This window comes from Spea bombifrons, chromosome 3 (genome assembly GCF_027358695.1).
Source record: "Spea bombifrons isolate aSpeBom1 chromosome 3, aSpeBom1.2.pri, whole genome shotgun sequence".
In the NCBI taxonomy this organism is placed as follows: domain Eukaryota; kingdom Metazoa; phylum Chordata; class Amphibia; order Anura; family Pelobatidae; genus Spea; species Spea bombifrons.
The window spans coordinates 4,784,404-4,797,791 of NC_071089.1; the positions used below are offsets into that span (position 1 = coordinate 4,784,404).

General features: G+C 41.8%; 1 protein-coding gene across 1 annotated transcript in view; it reads left to right on the forward strand.

Moving 5' to 3' along the window:
• The first annotated feature begins 8,922 nt into the window (after positions 1-8,922).
• LOC128483054 (calpain-13-like) overlaps positions 8,923-13,388 on the forward strand; it is a 40,310-nt gene continuing 35,844 nt past the window's right edge. The window contains exons 1-3 of the mRNA XM_053459091.1: positions 8,923-9,020; positions 9,636-9,670; positions 12,591-12,865. The gene's annotated coding sequence lies outside the window, so the exon portion shown is untranslated. The remainder of the gene's footprint in view (positions 9,021-9,635; positions 9,671-12,590; positions 12,866-13,388) is intronic.

Here is a 13,388-nt window from a genome sequence, read left to right on the forward strand (position 1 = left end):
CTATTCTGTAATATAAATTGTGACTCAACAAAAAATAAAATAATTTATGTTAATACCCAAGGTTGCCAGACCTGTCTATGTGTCCTTTTTAAGGCTAATTGTGTTGTTTTATTGTATTAATAATAGAATATATTTTATTTTATATAAGATCCATCAGCAACTCCTTCCCAAGCCCCCATACTCTTTGGAGCGTTTCGATATGAAGCACTCTGCAGGGCCGCGGTCGTTCCTCCTCCATTCACATAAATGCGAGTTACGCTTCTGATGGAAGTTCAACATGGATAACTGTGAGTTTACGCAGCTGCCACTTAATAACTCCGCTTCTATACAATCAGGTGGAGAAAAGGGAATGGTATCCTCACAGTAGTACAATCAAGGAGGGTATACGGGACCCCCACTATGCCCAGTAAGAACCAGACGCAAATAGGTGGTAATACCAGAGGGACCTTCGGTGACTTAGAGGGTTCCAAACAGCTGTTCGCCAGCTTGGGGCAATAAAACCCCACTCCAGTACCGAGGATATACCAAAGATTAGCCTCCTGCTGTTGTTTTAGGTTCATGCAAATCCGCCCTGTCCCCGTAGTGTGATAACCAAGTGTGAATCCTATGTAACCCCGGGCCGTGGAACCAGAAATAGTGACATGTTTTGCGTGCCTTTGCATAGCACAGCCTGGGATATCAGCAATAGAGTATATGTCCGGGTCACCACATCAGCTGCCATTCCTATAAATCGTAGAATTCTATTTATTTCAGTATAATTCTGGTTATATTTTCACAATAATAGTCCAACTGGGACCTGACTGCCCCCCGAAAAAGGCTCCCGGGGCCCCCACATGCCGTGCATTGAGAGCATTGCGTAATAATAACTATATTTAATATATAAAGCCACAAAATGCACTTATATCTGCCCCTGGGCACTATGTGTGTAATTAACCTCATAAGTGCTACATGTATGTAATTATTTAACCTCTTTAATGCTGGAATGCAAAACTTCCACGTGTATGTAATAACTCAGAGCACTGTGTAATAATAAATATGTTTAGTATATAAAGCCACAAAATGGTCTTATATCAACTCCTGGGCACTATATGTGTATTTAACCTCTTTAAATGCTGGAGTCCAAAACTTCTGCATGTATGTAATTATTTAACCTCTTTAATGCTGGAACACAAAACTTCCACGCGTATGTAATTATTCAGAGCACTGTGTAATAATAAATATATTTAATATATAAAGCCACAAAACCCACCTATATCTGCCATGGGTTGTCTATCCGCCAGCCCGTGTCTATGAGTGTCGTGGGCGGGGCATACATTATAGGACCAGCTTGGGCGGGGCTATACTTTAATTCAGCAACAGGTGGCCCCCACATTTTGTGTTATGCCTCTGAATGTGGAGTTCCCCTTATTCTGATGAATTTAACGTTTTTATATCTAAATCAAATATTAGAATCGTCATTCCGTATCCTGCTGACTCCCCGGACCTTTCCCAGAAATAATACTTTTATTATGTACATTTTTTTCGTTTGTCATCATTTTTGTCGGGAACATGTAATTGTCACGCGACACATGAGCGGGCACTGATAGGTTGTTGCCAAGAAACTGAAAAAAAGCTTTTTAAAACTCCCTGTTATTTTAGGTGGTTATACCTTCAGAGAGAAGAATAAAGCGACAGATCTGATAAGGTTAATTTGCATAATTCTTTTGTCTCGGGATAACAGCACCTTTAAGGGGTAAATATTTCCTTCACACTCCTCTTTTCCTTACCCTTACAAAGGCTGCCTGAGCGAATCAACAATCAGCAACTTATAGTGGAGAGATAACTTAATGGGGAGGAATAACCATGCGGATCCTGAGAACAGGGAGGAAAAATGGGATACACATAAGGTGGCTGTCTAGGTCATATACATTGCTTTTTTATCATGGGTTTATTAAGTAAACAAACCTGTAAAGTTTACGGTTTAGAGAAAGTGTCCGATCTGCCTTAATATGTATTTTACCCTATACAATATCGCTTAAACTTTATTAGTATTGTATATTAGAACATGTACAACAAAGGACAGGATTTAGAAGACATTACAGATCCGCTATATGGAATGTGTTAACATTCTGGTAATGATAAACATTGCAACATGTTAACACTTTCCGATAATAGTTACTATATATTACATCATATACAGTATCATTCCACGAAGCGTCACGTATGGCTGGAAAAAACAGCCGTTCCTCGCTAACTGCCTGCGTTAGACGCACGACCTTCTTCTATCAGATTACACGGCTCGTATCTCTTCAGTCTTCCCAGTAAATACGACTGAAAGCCGCTCCTTGAATCACAAGAAATCAGGATAGCGAATGAAGCTCTCCATCAGATGCTGTTTACGTCATGAAAGAAATAGCACATGGGAGCAGCCACTTTAACTTCCTGTACTCAGGATTTGTCCGAATTATTCCTCCCCATTAAGTAAGCTTCCACTTGATGTTACGTTGCTGTTTGCTGATTGGTTCAGGGAGAGACCTTTAGGACCATAGATGGTGTTAGTGTTTCTTTAATATGCAATAACATATGTGGTATATAATAATAATAATTAATAATAATAAATATAGGTGTTCAATAAGTAGATGTTTGTGTAAATGACATCACAATAATCCACTCATTTGATCATCATTGAGATAATTGTCTCAATTGCACAATATTTTGCTTATGTCATTATTACATCACAAGATTTTCACTGCATCTTTAAAGGCAACATGTCTACATTCAGAGGAAATCCGGGTTTCTAGGGGGCGCCATTTTCATGCGATATATTACAACCCCAACCGCCACACTGGGCTGAGTCTTCTTGGCAATGCTAATGAAGTCCTGCTTATGCTAATGAAGTCCCTTTCCCCATAGACCTTCATTAGTCAGATGGTCTCTCTGGGTGATTAAGACCCGGGACATTTTATTGTTTAGCACAAGGTAGCATGATAAGAATTTAGCGTATATTGTTTAGTAGATTTGGGCCAAGATCACAGAAATAGCGCACGTACAGGAGGTGACTACACGCCCTGTAACATGCATTATATTCAGATTACTCATTTGTGAAAATGGTAAATGTTTCGTGCTAGCGTATGATGCCGAGTGTTGGATATTCTTTTAACCCCTTATCATATAGTTACGGGATCACACGTAATACTGACCGGCTTCGTAGGGTTAAGTTACAGACCTAACCCTCCCCTTTAAGAACCTGGGTAATCGTATAACCTTTAGCTTGCTTTTATTCCGTGTCTTATCTACGAGCTTCCTTGTATTTATTTCCCGTATCAGCCTCGTCAGAATGATTACACTGTGGACACCTTCCTGTTGCACAATATGTATAATTTATTATCCAGGGGAGAGGTTCCGGTGACAGGTGGAAAATGTATGCAAATATGTGGTCAGGGGTGTAACTAGAACCCCCCCCCCCCCACACACACACACACACACAACTTCTCCAAGCAACAGCTTTGCCCCCAAAAAGCTTACCAGTGCCATCATTTTCGTCCCCAAACAGCTTGTCAGTGCCATCTTTGCCACCAAACAGCTGGTATTACACACACCAAGAAGCTTTTAAAGGGGTGATCCAATGTGGGACAAGTGGCCCCAGCTGTAACCCCCGCAGCCATGATTGGATAAAAAAAAAAGACAAATATGTCCTTTCCATCTATAAACATGCGCAGACAGAAACACTTAACACAGCTATATTTTATATAAAAGAGGAGGAATAATAAATTAATTACCCATGCAGATAATGTAACAGAGGGGACGACATATGTATATATTGTAATATAAGCTCTCTGTCCCGTGGAGCTTACAATCTAAACTGATTTCATTAGGATTACTCCAACACACGTGTCTACATCCGAGGGTTCTCTTTTTTTTATATGCGTAGATATAACAAATAAATGTCATTTTTATTTGATGCATATTTGTGATGTTTATTTACTGTAGGGGACTAGAAAATAATCAAGGAATTAATTAGTAAAAAAAAAAAAACTATATTTGGGGGAAAAAACTACTGCGCGGAAAAAAAAAAAGTGGGAGACGCCGCCTTTTCTTCATTGGTATAAACATCATCTCTGTTGAAGAACAGGTGGGGCGAGATAAGAGTGTTACTATATTACATGGGGTAATAAACCGTAGGTGATAAGTTCAGAAGCTCTATTAACCCCATCATGTAAGTTAAGCAGATATTGCGCATGGCCATTGGTATAAATTGATTTGGTGACACCAAATGTGCGACAGTCTGCTGGATTTCAGGACTGTCTAGGAAAATCCAGGACACATGTGCACGCTGCTACACCCCCCCCCCCCCGTAGGCACCGGTGGCACTCGTACACCCCCCCCCCATTACATTCTCCCCTCCAGGTGGGGATACAAGGGAACCCAGCGACCCCCGTCTGCTCCATCAGCAAAGGAGGCTTGAAGAAAGGCCAGGCTGCCGACGTCGGCTTCGCATCAAACACTGTTATTTACAAACATAAATCCAAAAGAGACGTCGTTCCGGTAAATACAGACGGCAGGAACCGGAATATCCAGCAACTCCTGTTATATGAGAAAGAAATCCGCACTGAACAGTTACAATCCACTCTATCATAACATACATCCCACGGGTGCCATTATTATATACCCCCAGCGCTGTATACAGTAATATAACCCCCAGCGCTGTATACAGTAATATAACCCCCAGCACTGTATACAGTAATATAACCCCCAGCGCTGTATACAGTAATATAACCCCCAGCGCTGTATACAGTAATATAACCCCCAGCGCTGTATACAGTAATATAACCCCCAGCACTGTATACAGTAATATAACCCCCCAGCACTGTATACAGTAATATAACCCCCAGCACTGTATACAGTAATATAACCCCAGCGCTGTATACAGTAATATAACCCCCAGTGCTGTATACAGTAATATATCCCCCAGCGCTGTATACAGTAATATAACCCCCAGCGCTGTATACAGTAATATAACCCCCAGTGCTGTATACAGTAATATAACCCCCAGCGCTGTCTATAGTAATATAACCCCCAGCACTGTATACAGTAATACAGTATTACTGTATTACTGTATACAGTAATATAACCCCCCAGCGCTGTATACAGTAATATAACCCCCCCAGCGCTGTATACAGTAATATAACCCCCAGCGCTGTATACAGTAATATAACCCCAGCGCTGTATACAGTAATATAACCCCCCAGCGCTGTATACAGTAATATAACCCCCCCAGCGCTGTATACAGTAATATAACCCCCAGCGCTGTATACAGTAATATAACCCCCAGCACTGTATACGGTAATATAACCCCCAGCGCTGTATACAGTAATATAACCCCCCCAGCGCTGTATACAGTAATAACCCCCAGCGCTGTATACAGTAATATAACCCCCCAGCACTGTATACAGTAATATAAGCCCCCAGCGCTGTATACAGTAATATAACCCCAGCACTGTATACAGTAATATAACCCCCAGCGCTGTATACAGTAATATAACCCCCCAGCGCTGTATACAGTAATACCCCCCCCAGCGCTGTATACAGTAATGTCAGTCTTTGACAAAAACCTGCTTTTATCTCATTTTTTCCCAATAAACTCCCTTTATCTGCAGACCTGGAGCCGCCGTTGCTGTCAGTCATGTGATATTTTGGGTGACTTTCCCGGCTCAAACACCACACTGAGCTGATGCTTTATGGCGATGCTAATGAAGTCCGTTCCTCTATAGACTTTTATTAGTCAGAGTGTCCAGCTGGGTGATTAAGACTGAGCCATTTCATTGTTTCCCACAGGCAGTATGATAAGGAGTCGGGGGGTTTAGTAGATCGGGGGTCAGATACCAGAGCGAGAATCATACAAACGGCTGATATGCAGCTGCCTGAAAACATTAAATTATGGGGCAAAAACTACAAACAGTGCAATATTTTTTTATCTAATTGAATAGCAAATAAAAAAAAATAGAAGGAGCCTCTCTTTAAATTCTTGGGCCCATAACCTAAAAAGTGGCTTCTCCAACAATTTTGGGGGGTCACATAGGGGGAGGGGGACAAAATTAGGGGGGCAGTTATAAAATGCTATTTATATACATATACTTTATCTGAGATATGTATGATCTCTCCAACCGGCCCTGCTCCTCCAGAGGCATCTCAGATGGGGGAGGGGCACCAGATTATTTAAGGGGGGGGGCCTAATGTGGTGAATATATCTCTTTTGTGGATTTCTCACCGAATTAATTTCTCCATAATTTTCACGCGATATCTTCCTGAATCCGCTGCATGTCGCAATTAAGAACGTTCAACGTCAGTTGTAAAAAACCCCGAATATCCAGCTATTCCAGATCGACGTAAAAATACACGAAAAGAGTAAAAAGGAAGAAAAGAGCTTATGATCCGTAACCAAATGAAATGCACCCTGCACAAAACAGAAACTGCCCAACAGTACCTGCCAACTCTCCTAGATTTCAACAGAAAGAGGCAGGAACGCTTTCTGGAGTTTATCAGCCAAACAAACTTCTTTAGATGTTTCGTGTAGAATCTCTGGGAACTTTCTAAACGTGCGGATCCCGAGACGCTTAAAATATTAACCCTTTAATGGCCCATTGTGAAGATTCTATGTAGAGACTCATCAAACATTTTACCTAAACGGCTCCAATACCGGCCCTCACGGAAACCTTGACTTGTCGTTATTTAAAGATACACTTACACGAGTCACCTGCATTCAAGCAGGGATATCAACCATAACATACTGGGAGCACCAACACCAACTGGGAGTCGTATACACGATCACAGAAAGAGTCAGATCCAGACTGTGCGGCCCGGAGAATCTGCCCCGTTACCCTGAGATTCAGGAGCCGTATGTCTATCCCATGCAGGTTTAAATCCCCTCACTGTATTACCCTCTACCACTTCTGCTGGGAGTCTGTTCCACTTATCTACCACCCTCTCAGTAAAGAGCATATCGGGGAAGGTTTTTGCATGGACGCGGCACTCCAGAGGCTTTTAAGTTACGAAACATCAGGTGACTTAAGTTAATGAAAAATGCGGTTAGTGGTTAAAAGCAAAAATACACCCGCAGGTCGTGTCTTGAAATCACTTTCTTAACGGCACGATCCATGCTTTAGAACAGGTGGACTGCTCGAGAAAACAGGAGCTTGCTTGCTCGCTTCCTTGTTGACGGATTTCCACGACGTGTCGGCCGGACGGACAGGAGAAACCCGACTACCCCTTCATTTGTTTAACAATAGCCGGTAGACAAAGGGACGGGCGTCACACCTGCGTTGGTTCAACCCCCCCCCCCGCTAAACACCGAGAGATTGACTCCAAGGGATAACCTGACCCCACGAGACGGCGAATCAGGGAACACCGCAGATCCATCAGCTAATGTTTAACCAGGGTGAGGACGCAACGCGAGCCTCGCAAGAGCAAAAAGAAAATAAAAGAAGAAAAAACAATTCCTAATAAAAGAGAAGACGCCTGAATTCATCGCGTTATCACCTGGCTGCGCATGTTGGGGGGAGTCTGACTGCGGCTACAGGTAAAACCATTTGTTCCTTTGATACCCGTGTATACCGGCTCGCCGTAATGGAGACAATCTTACAGGTTAGCGGGAATTCTATGGAAACGTCTGCGTGAGTTGGCCGCTGCGAAACACTCATTTTCAAAAAATTCACACAAAAAAAATGTGAAATTCTATGTATTAATCTCTCATTTGCAGGAAAAAGGATTATTTAATTACGCACCGTATGATTTTTGTGTTTACTTTTTGCGTTGTTTCAATAGGGGAGGGTGAAAATTAAGAATAACATTAACATTGCCAGAATACTAAACTGACAGTGAGCTTGCGATCTATCAGATTTAATATATGTATGGAAAATAGAATATTTTTTAAATATATATATATATATATTTTTTATTAATTAGAAAATTCTACAATAATAGAAACATAACCAGTATTCTGTTCTAAAAATAATAAAAGCAAAATAAAGGCAAAAAAATGTAATTGTATCACACAAACAGTTAATATTTTTATTTAAATTAATATATAAATATAGCCTTGTTTTTACCCCTCCCCCCCCCCCCGGGACCTTTTCCGTATTAGCCGACCCCTTCTCCACGAAACATTCGAATAGTTATAAAGGCTTTCTTAATATGGATAGCCCGAGGATGATACAGGATGATCCGTTATCATGGAACCAGTTAGTTGTCGAGATGCTAAGCGGTTATGACCCGTTCATTTTTATTTGCGGAGCCAAAAATTCAGGAGAACCAGGCCTATCATTATGTATCTATAAATGTGTTTTGGTGCTTAAGGGGTTAAATGAGCCTCCTCTATTCAGGTGGTCTTGAAACTGTAATGTAGTACTGCAAAAAAAGTATCAAGAAAGATTGTGGAATCCCGGTGAATTTCATTAATTGACCAAGTTTGAAGAGTCTTAGGACTTTGATAAAATCATAGGAACCCCCCCACACACACACTAACACACACACAGTAACACACACTAACACGCACACTAACACGCACACTAACACACACACTAACACACACGCACACTAACACACACACTTACACACACGCACAATAACACACTAACACATGCACACTTACACACGCACACTAACACGCACACTAACACACACTAACACACACACTATCACACACATGCACACTAACATACACTAATACACATCCACTAACACACGCACACTTACGCACACTTACACACACACTAACACACACACAATCCAATTTGCCTCTAGGGTAATTCAAATGAATGAGTAACAAATCAGGGACAGTTGGAAGAGGGGGGTTAACAAATGACTTGATCTGAAATGAGAGAGGAATGAAAGAAAATTGGCAATAATGGTTTTTCCCGGGATGATTTCCATTGGACGTTTCCGTTTCGTGGCGGCTCGTGATATCGCAAGGCTTGCGTAGTTTAATGAAAGGTCGCGTGGGCGATTCGGTCGGCGGGAGGAACTGACGGTTTCCACCTGGTTTTGTCGCTGTTTCTTTTTTGTTTCTATGGGAGTTTTTTGGGGGGTGACGTTGCGGAGGGTCTGAGGTTACTCCCCGGGGAACACATTTTCGTTTTCCATCTACTTCTTGAAGAACATCCATCAGAATGAAACATTGTAGCATTTTTGTGTTACTGGACTTATTAGAATTGAAAGGGTTAAAAGGACACTCCTGGGACCCAGAGCTCCCCCCGTTTGGCTGCTTGAACCTTTTAAATTAAGGGGGCACTCTCTGCTCATGCTCTTGGTGTGTCTCGTTAGACCCCCAGAACATCAGGGATCCAGCACTGGAAGCATACCTGGGAACAATGTAAATGAGCTGACCCAGAAGTATTAACCCTTTAATAGCCCATTGTGAAGATTCTATCTAATGTCTCGCCAAATATGTTACCCAAATGGCTCTAATAACGGTTCTTGACTTCTCATTTTTTTAAAGATTGAGTCACCTGCATTCAAGCAGGGATATCAAATTGGTAGCAAAAGCACATATCGTCAGTCTTATATATGAATAATATATAGAATAAGAAGGAGCCAGCTGCAGACTGTGTGACCCCTGAAATTCTACGCCTTCACCCTGAGATTGGGGCAAAAACCCTGAGACTCCGGGGTCTCCGGGGCAAACCTGAGTTCACAGGTATGATTGGAACCAACTGGCATTGAGTGCATCATGTGGCATTAAGCCAAATAGCAGGGGGACAGGGGCAAATGCATGGGGGGGGGCTTTCAGAATCCCTCCATGTATTTGCTAAGGGGGATGATAGCTGGACTGTCCCTTTAAATGCTGCTCTGTAACCGCCCCCGTATTCCAGTAGCGGTTATTGGGGGGGGGGTATATTGTTCATGGACGGTACTTGTTAATTTCCAAACTACATGATATTCGGGTTATTTCCTAACGATCGTTGAGTAGGAGCCGGCTTGTAAAGCTGAACACCCGTCTGACAGCTCACCAAGATCGGGGGAGTTTCTGTAAACTCGTTACAGCCGCTCGTTTACTCCAAAAAAACAGAATTCCGAGTGTGTAGAGAATGAAGCCGTTTATCCTGAACCTGCTCACAGACATATAGGAGCGAAATGCTATTCTAAACACAATTTAAAGCATGCGGGTAAAACGAAGCATCTCGGTGTTGCCTCTGTTTTAAATAATTTCCTGATTTACCTTCTTAAGAATCTGAAAATTTCATATTAGAAACTTAATTCCAATAAAATGTAAACATTACTAAAAACAAAAAGCATAAAAGAGACATGAGAGGTTCTGCTGGATCTGGGAAACAGCTCATGGATGTGGACCTCATGGAAGATCTGCTGGTTGTCACCAAGATGGCATTGGAGAACGTTGGAGAACATTGGAGAACGTTGGAGAACGTGGCAAAGCTTGCAGCTGAACGGCATCAGCGTGTTTACTAGAGAACTCCACACAGAGATAGTAGAAAGTTGAAAAAATATTATCTTTAGGGTTAGAATCATCACTCCAAGGTTAGGGACGCCATCAAGAGGGTACAAAGGGAATTCATGGATGGTGCTCAGAGAAGCCGGGGGACCTGGCCGTCCTGATCTGTCACGGGCCTCCCCATTGGCCCTCGCGTCTTCCTATGTCTAGGACCTTGTGGACTTTGGAGCCCAAATGGAACTTTTCTGGGAAATTGGGGTCAGGTGGCCTTTTTTAAAAGGGATTAGATCCCCGCTGGCATCTCTCTGGACTAGGGTTTCCTGAATAAGTCACGTGACCTAATCATCATGACCCAAACGGAAGACCATATAGTGATATTTTCTTGGGGAGATTCTTTAAGATAGAAAGTTCTATCGACTTTCTCCTCAAGCAGAATAAGAAATCAGGGACCCTAAGCCTGCGTAACACTAAGTAACAACCAAAACCGCGTAACCTGGTAACAAATCACCCGGTTCTTCAACTAGAAGGACAAGCGGCATTGAGCCGCTCCACAAGCCCCCTTCAGCTTCTATCCTCATCAAACATGTTGAGGTTCCTCAGCTCTCCACCGATGAGTGTCTACCTGCCTCTAACTATCGAGGTTCTTACCATAAGATCCTTGCCGAGCCTCAGCATTTAGAACATTTTTGTTTCTTTTATTCACCTACGTTTACTGGACATCGGTCCTCGCTTATGTTCTTCGCTCTTCACTGATTGACTTAATTATTATCCATTAACTAACTATAGCAACGGACCGTTTCCTTGGAGATATTATCTTCTGAGGGCAAGAGTTAGGATGGAATTTTTATAACTCCATTAGAGACCATTAAGCAGGGAGTGTTTCCGGAAATGAATGAGTAACCTCTCATAGCCATACCATCTAAGTGTCCTTCTTCAGGCAAGGGCAGTCCCTCGTTGGCCACAAATCCCCAAATAAGAACCGATCCCATACATGGTTAAATTCCTTTACTGTATTTACCTCTGCCACTTTTGCTGGGAAGCTGTTCCACTTATCAACTACCCCAAGGGAAAATCTTCTTACATTACATCTAAGCTTCAATGCCTGTTGTTTCAGACCATGACCTCTTGTTCCTCGTACTGTGCTAAAAGTTAAGCCAATATCACATGACACTTTCCATAATCAAATCTTGTATTGGCAAAAGTAATGATAGAAAAATGTAGTGGTGATGTTCATTTGCATGTTGTCGCTGCACAGAAATCTTATAGGCAGAGGAAAGAAAACCACAAAAGTCCTGAGTTGACGCGGTTTTTCTGGGAAAAGGGGAAGGCAGGATTTACCAAACAAAGTAAGTAGCTGCAGCTGTTTAAAGCTGCTGTCCCACTTAGAAAACAATGTTACTAGAGCTCTGTAGGATGTTAAGCAAATAAACCTTAGCAGATCTGTTTTTTTTTGTTTTTTTTTCCCCCTCCAATCGCATAAAAACATGAATTTTTTGAGATTTTTTTTTTTTGTCGCAACAACCTATCAGTGCCTGCGTGTCTGTCACATGACAATTAAGTCCTTGAAAGACGGTGAATGAGGCAAAATCTTATGGGAATATTTATTCTCTGGAAAAGGTTTTGGAATTCAGCTGTATTAGGAAAGATGATTTAGTTACAAAAGTGTTAAATTCAACAGGGGGGGCACCATTAAGGAGAAGAGGAGGGAGGGATAAAGTATATAAAATTAGTGAACTGAAGCTCTAACTAATAAGATACAGGGAAATCACCATAAATAAACATTTTTTACTTCCTTCACTTTTCTTTCCATCTTTATCATCCTTCTTTCACTCCTTTCTTTCCCCCTTCCATCTTTCCTCCTCCCTTCCATTCCTTCCTTCCTTTACTTTACTTGCTTTCATTTGTTCCTCATTTCCATTCTTTCTTCTTTTCCTTCCTTCCTTCTCTTCTGGTCTCTTCTCTTTTCCCTTCTTTACTCTCTTCATTCCTTCTCTCCTTCCCTCTCTTCATTCCTTCTCTCCTTCCCTCTCTCTCTCTTTCCTCCCATCTTCTTTAACATATGTTTTTTTCTTCCAGAGGATTGAGCTACAAAAAAAACTCTTTCCAAATCTCATATTTCACAGTTCTATAGACCCCGTGTGATGATGTTTTTACTTTTTACTTATAGAAATCCACTATATGCGTATGCAGTGGAAGCAGCCATCTACCTCAAGGTGTTTCCTGCCCATTAAGTTAGCTCTCTCCCACGATTAAGTTGCTGATCGTTGCTGATTGGTTCAGGGAGCCGTCATAACCGGAGAGCAGAAGGAAGAGAACTTCAGGACAGGAAATAAATCAGATATCGCTTCTTTGGCTACTGTGTGCCGCAGACATCTGCTTCCCCGGGAAACAATCTCTCCAAAACAATTCCACTGATTGACAAACGAAAAGCACAAGCTGTAGGTCGTTTTAATTAACGACTCTATTTATGCTAAAAGCCGCCATGGCGTAAAAGAGAAATTGCAGAATTTGCTATTTTTTCCCTTCTTTTTACTTTCTGACGTCTTGTCCTAACCTTTATCGGACTCGGTTACCTCCTAAATCTTTACTTAATGATTTGCACTTAAAGACAAACAACTTCTGCCCATCGATTTTGTTTGCTACAGCAGACAAAGTACATTGATTTCCGTGTACTAAATAATGCAATTAAACCGGCGGGAAGGGGGTTCTTGTCAGGCCCTCTTATCTTCAGGCTCTGTTGGTTTTTAATTTGATTAGAAATTATTCATGCCGGAGCTGCGTAAGACGGAATGGATCCACCGGCTGATCTTTTATTGATGCAAAATGTTTCTGCGGTTGGACAGAATGTAACAAAAAAATAAAATGTTCTGAACAATATATTAACCATTATACGGTGGCGATTCGGGGTATCTCGTCGACTCAGGGGGTCCTATTCACTCCAGGAAGTGTCGTATTTATGAGAAGG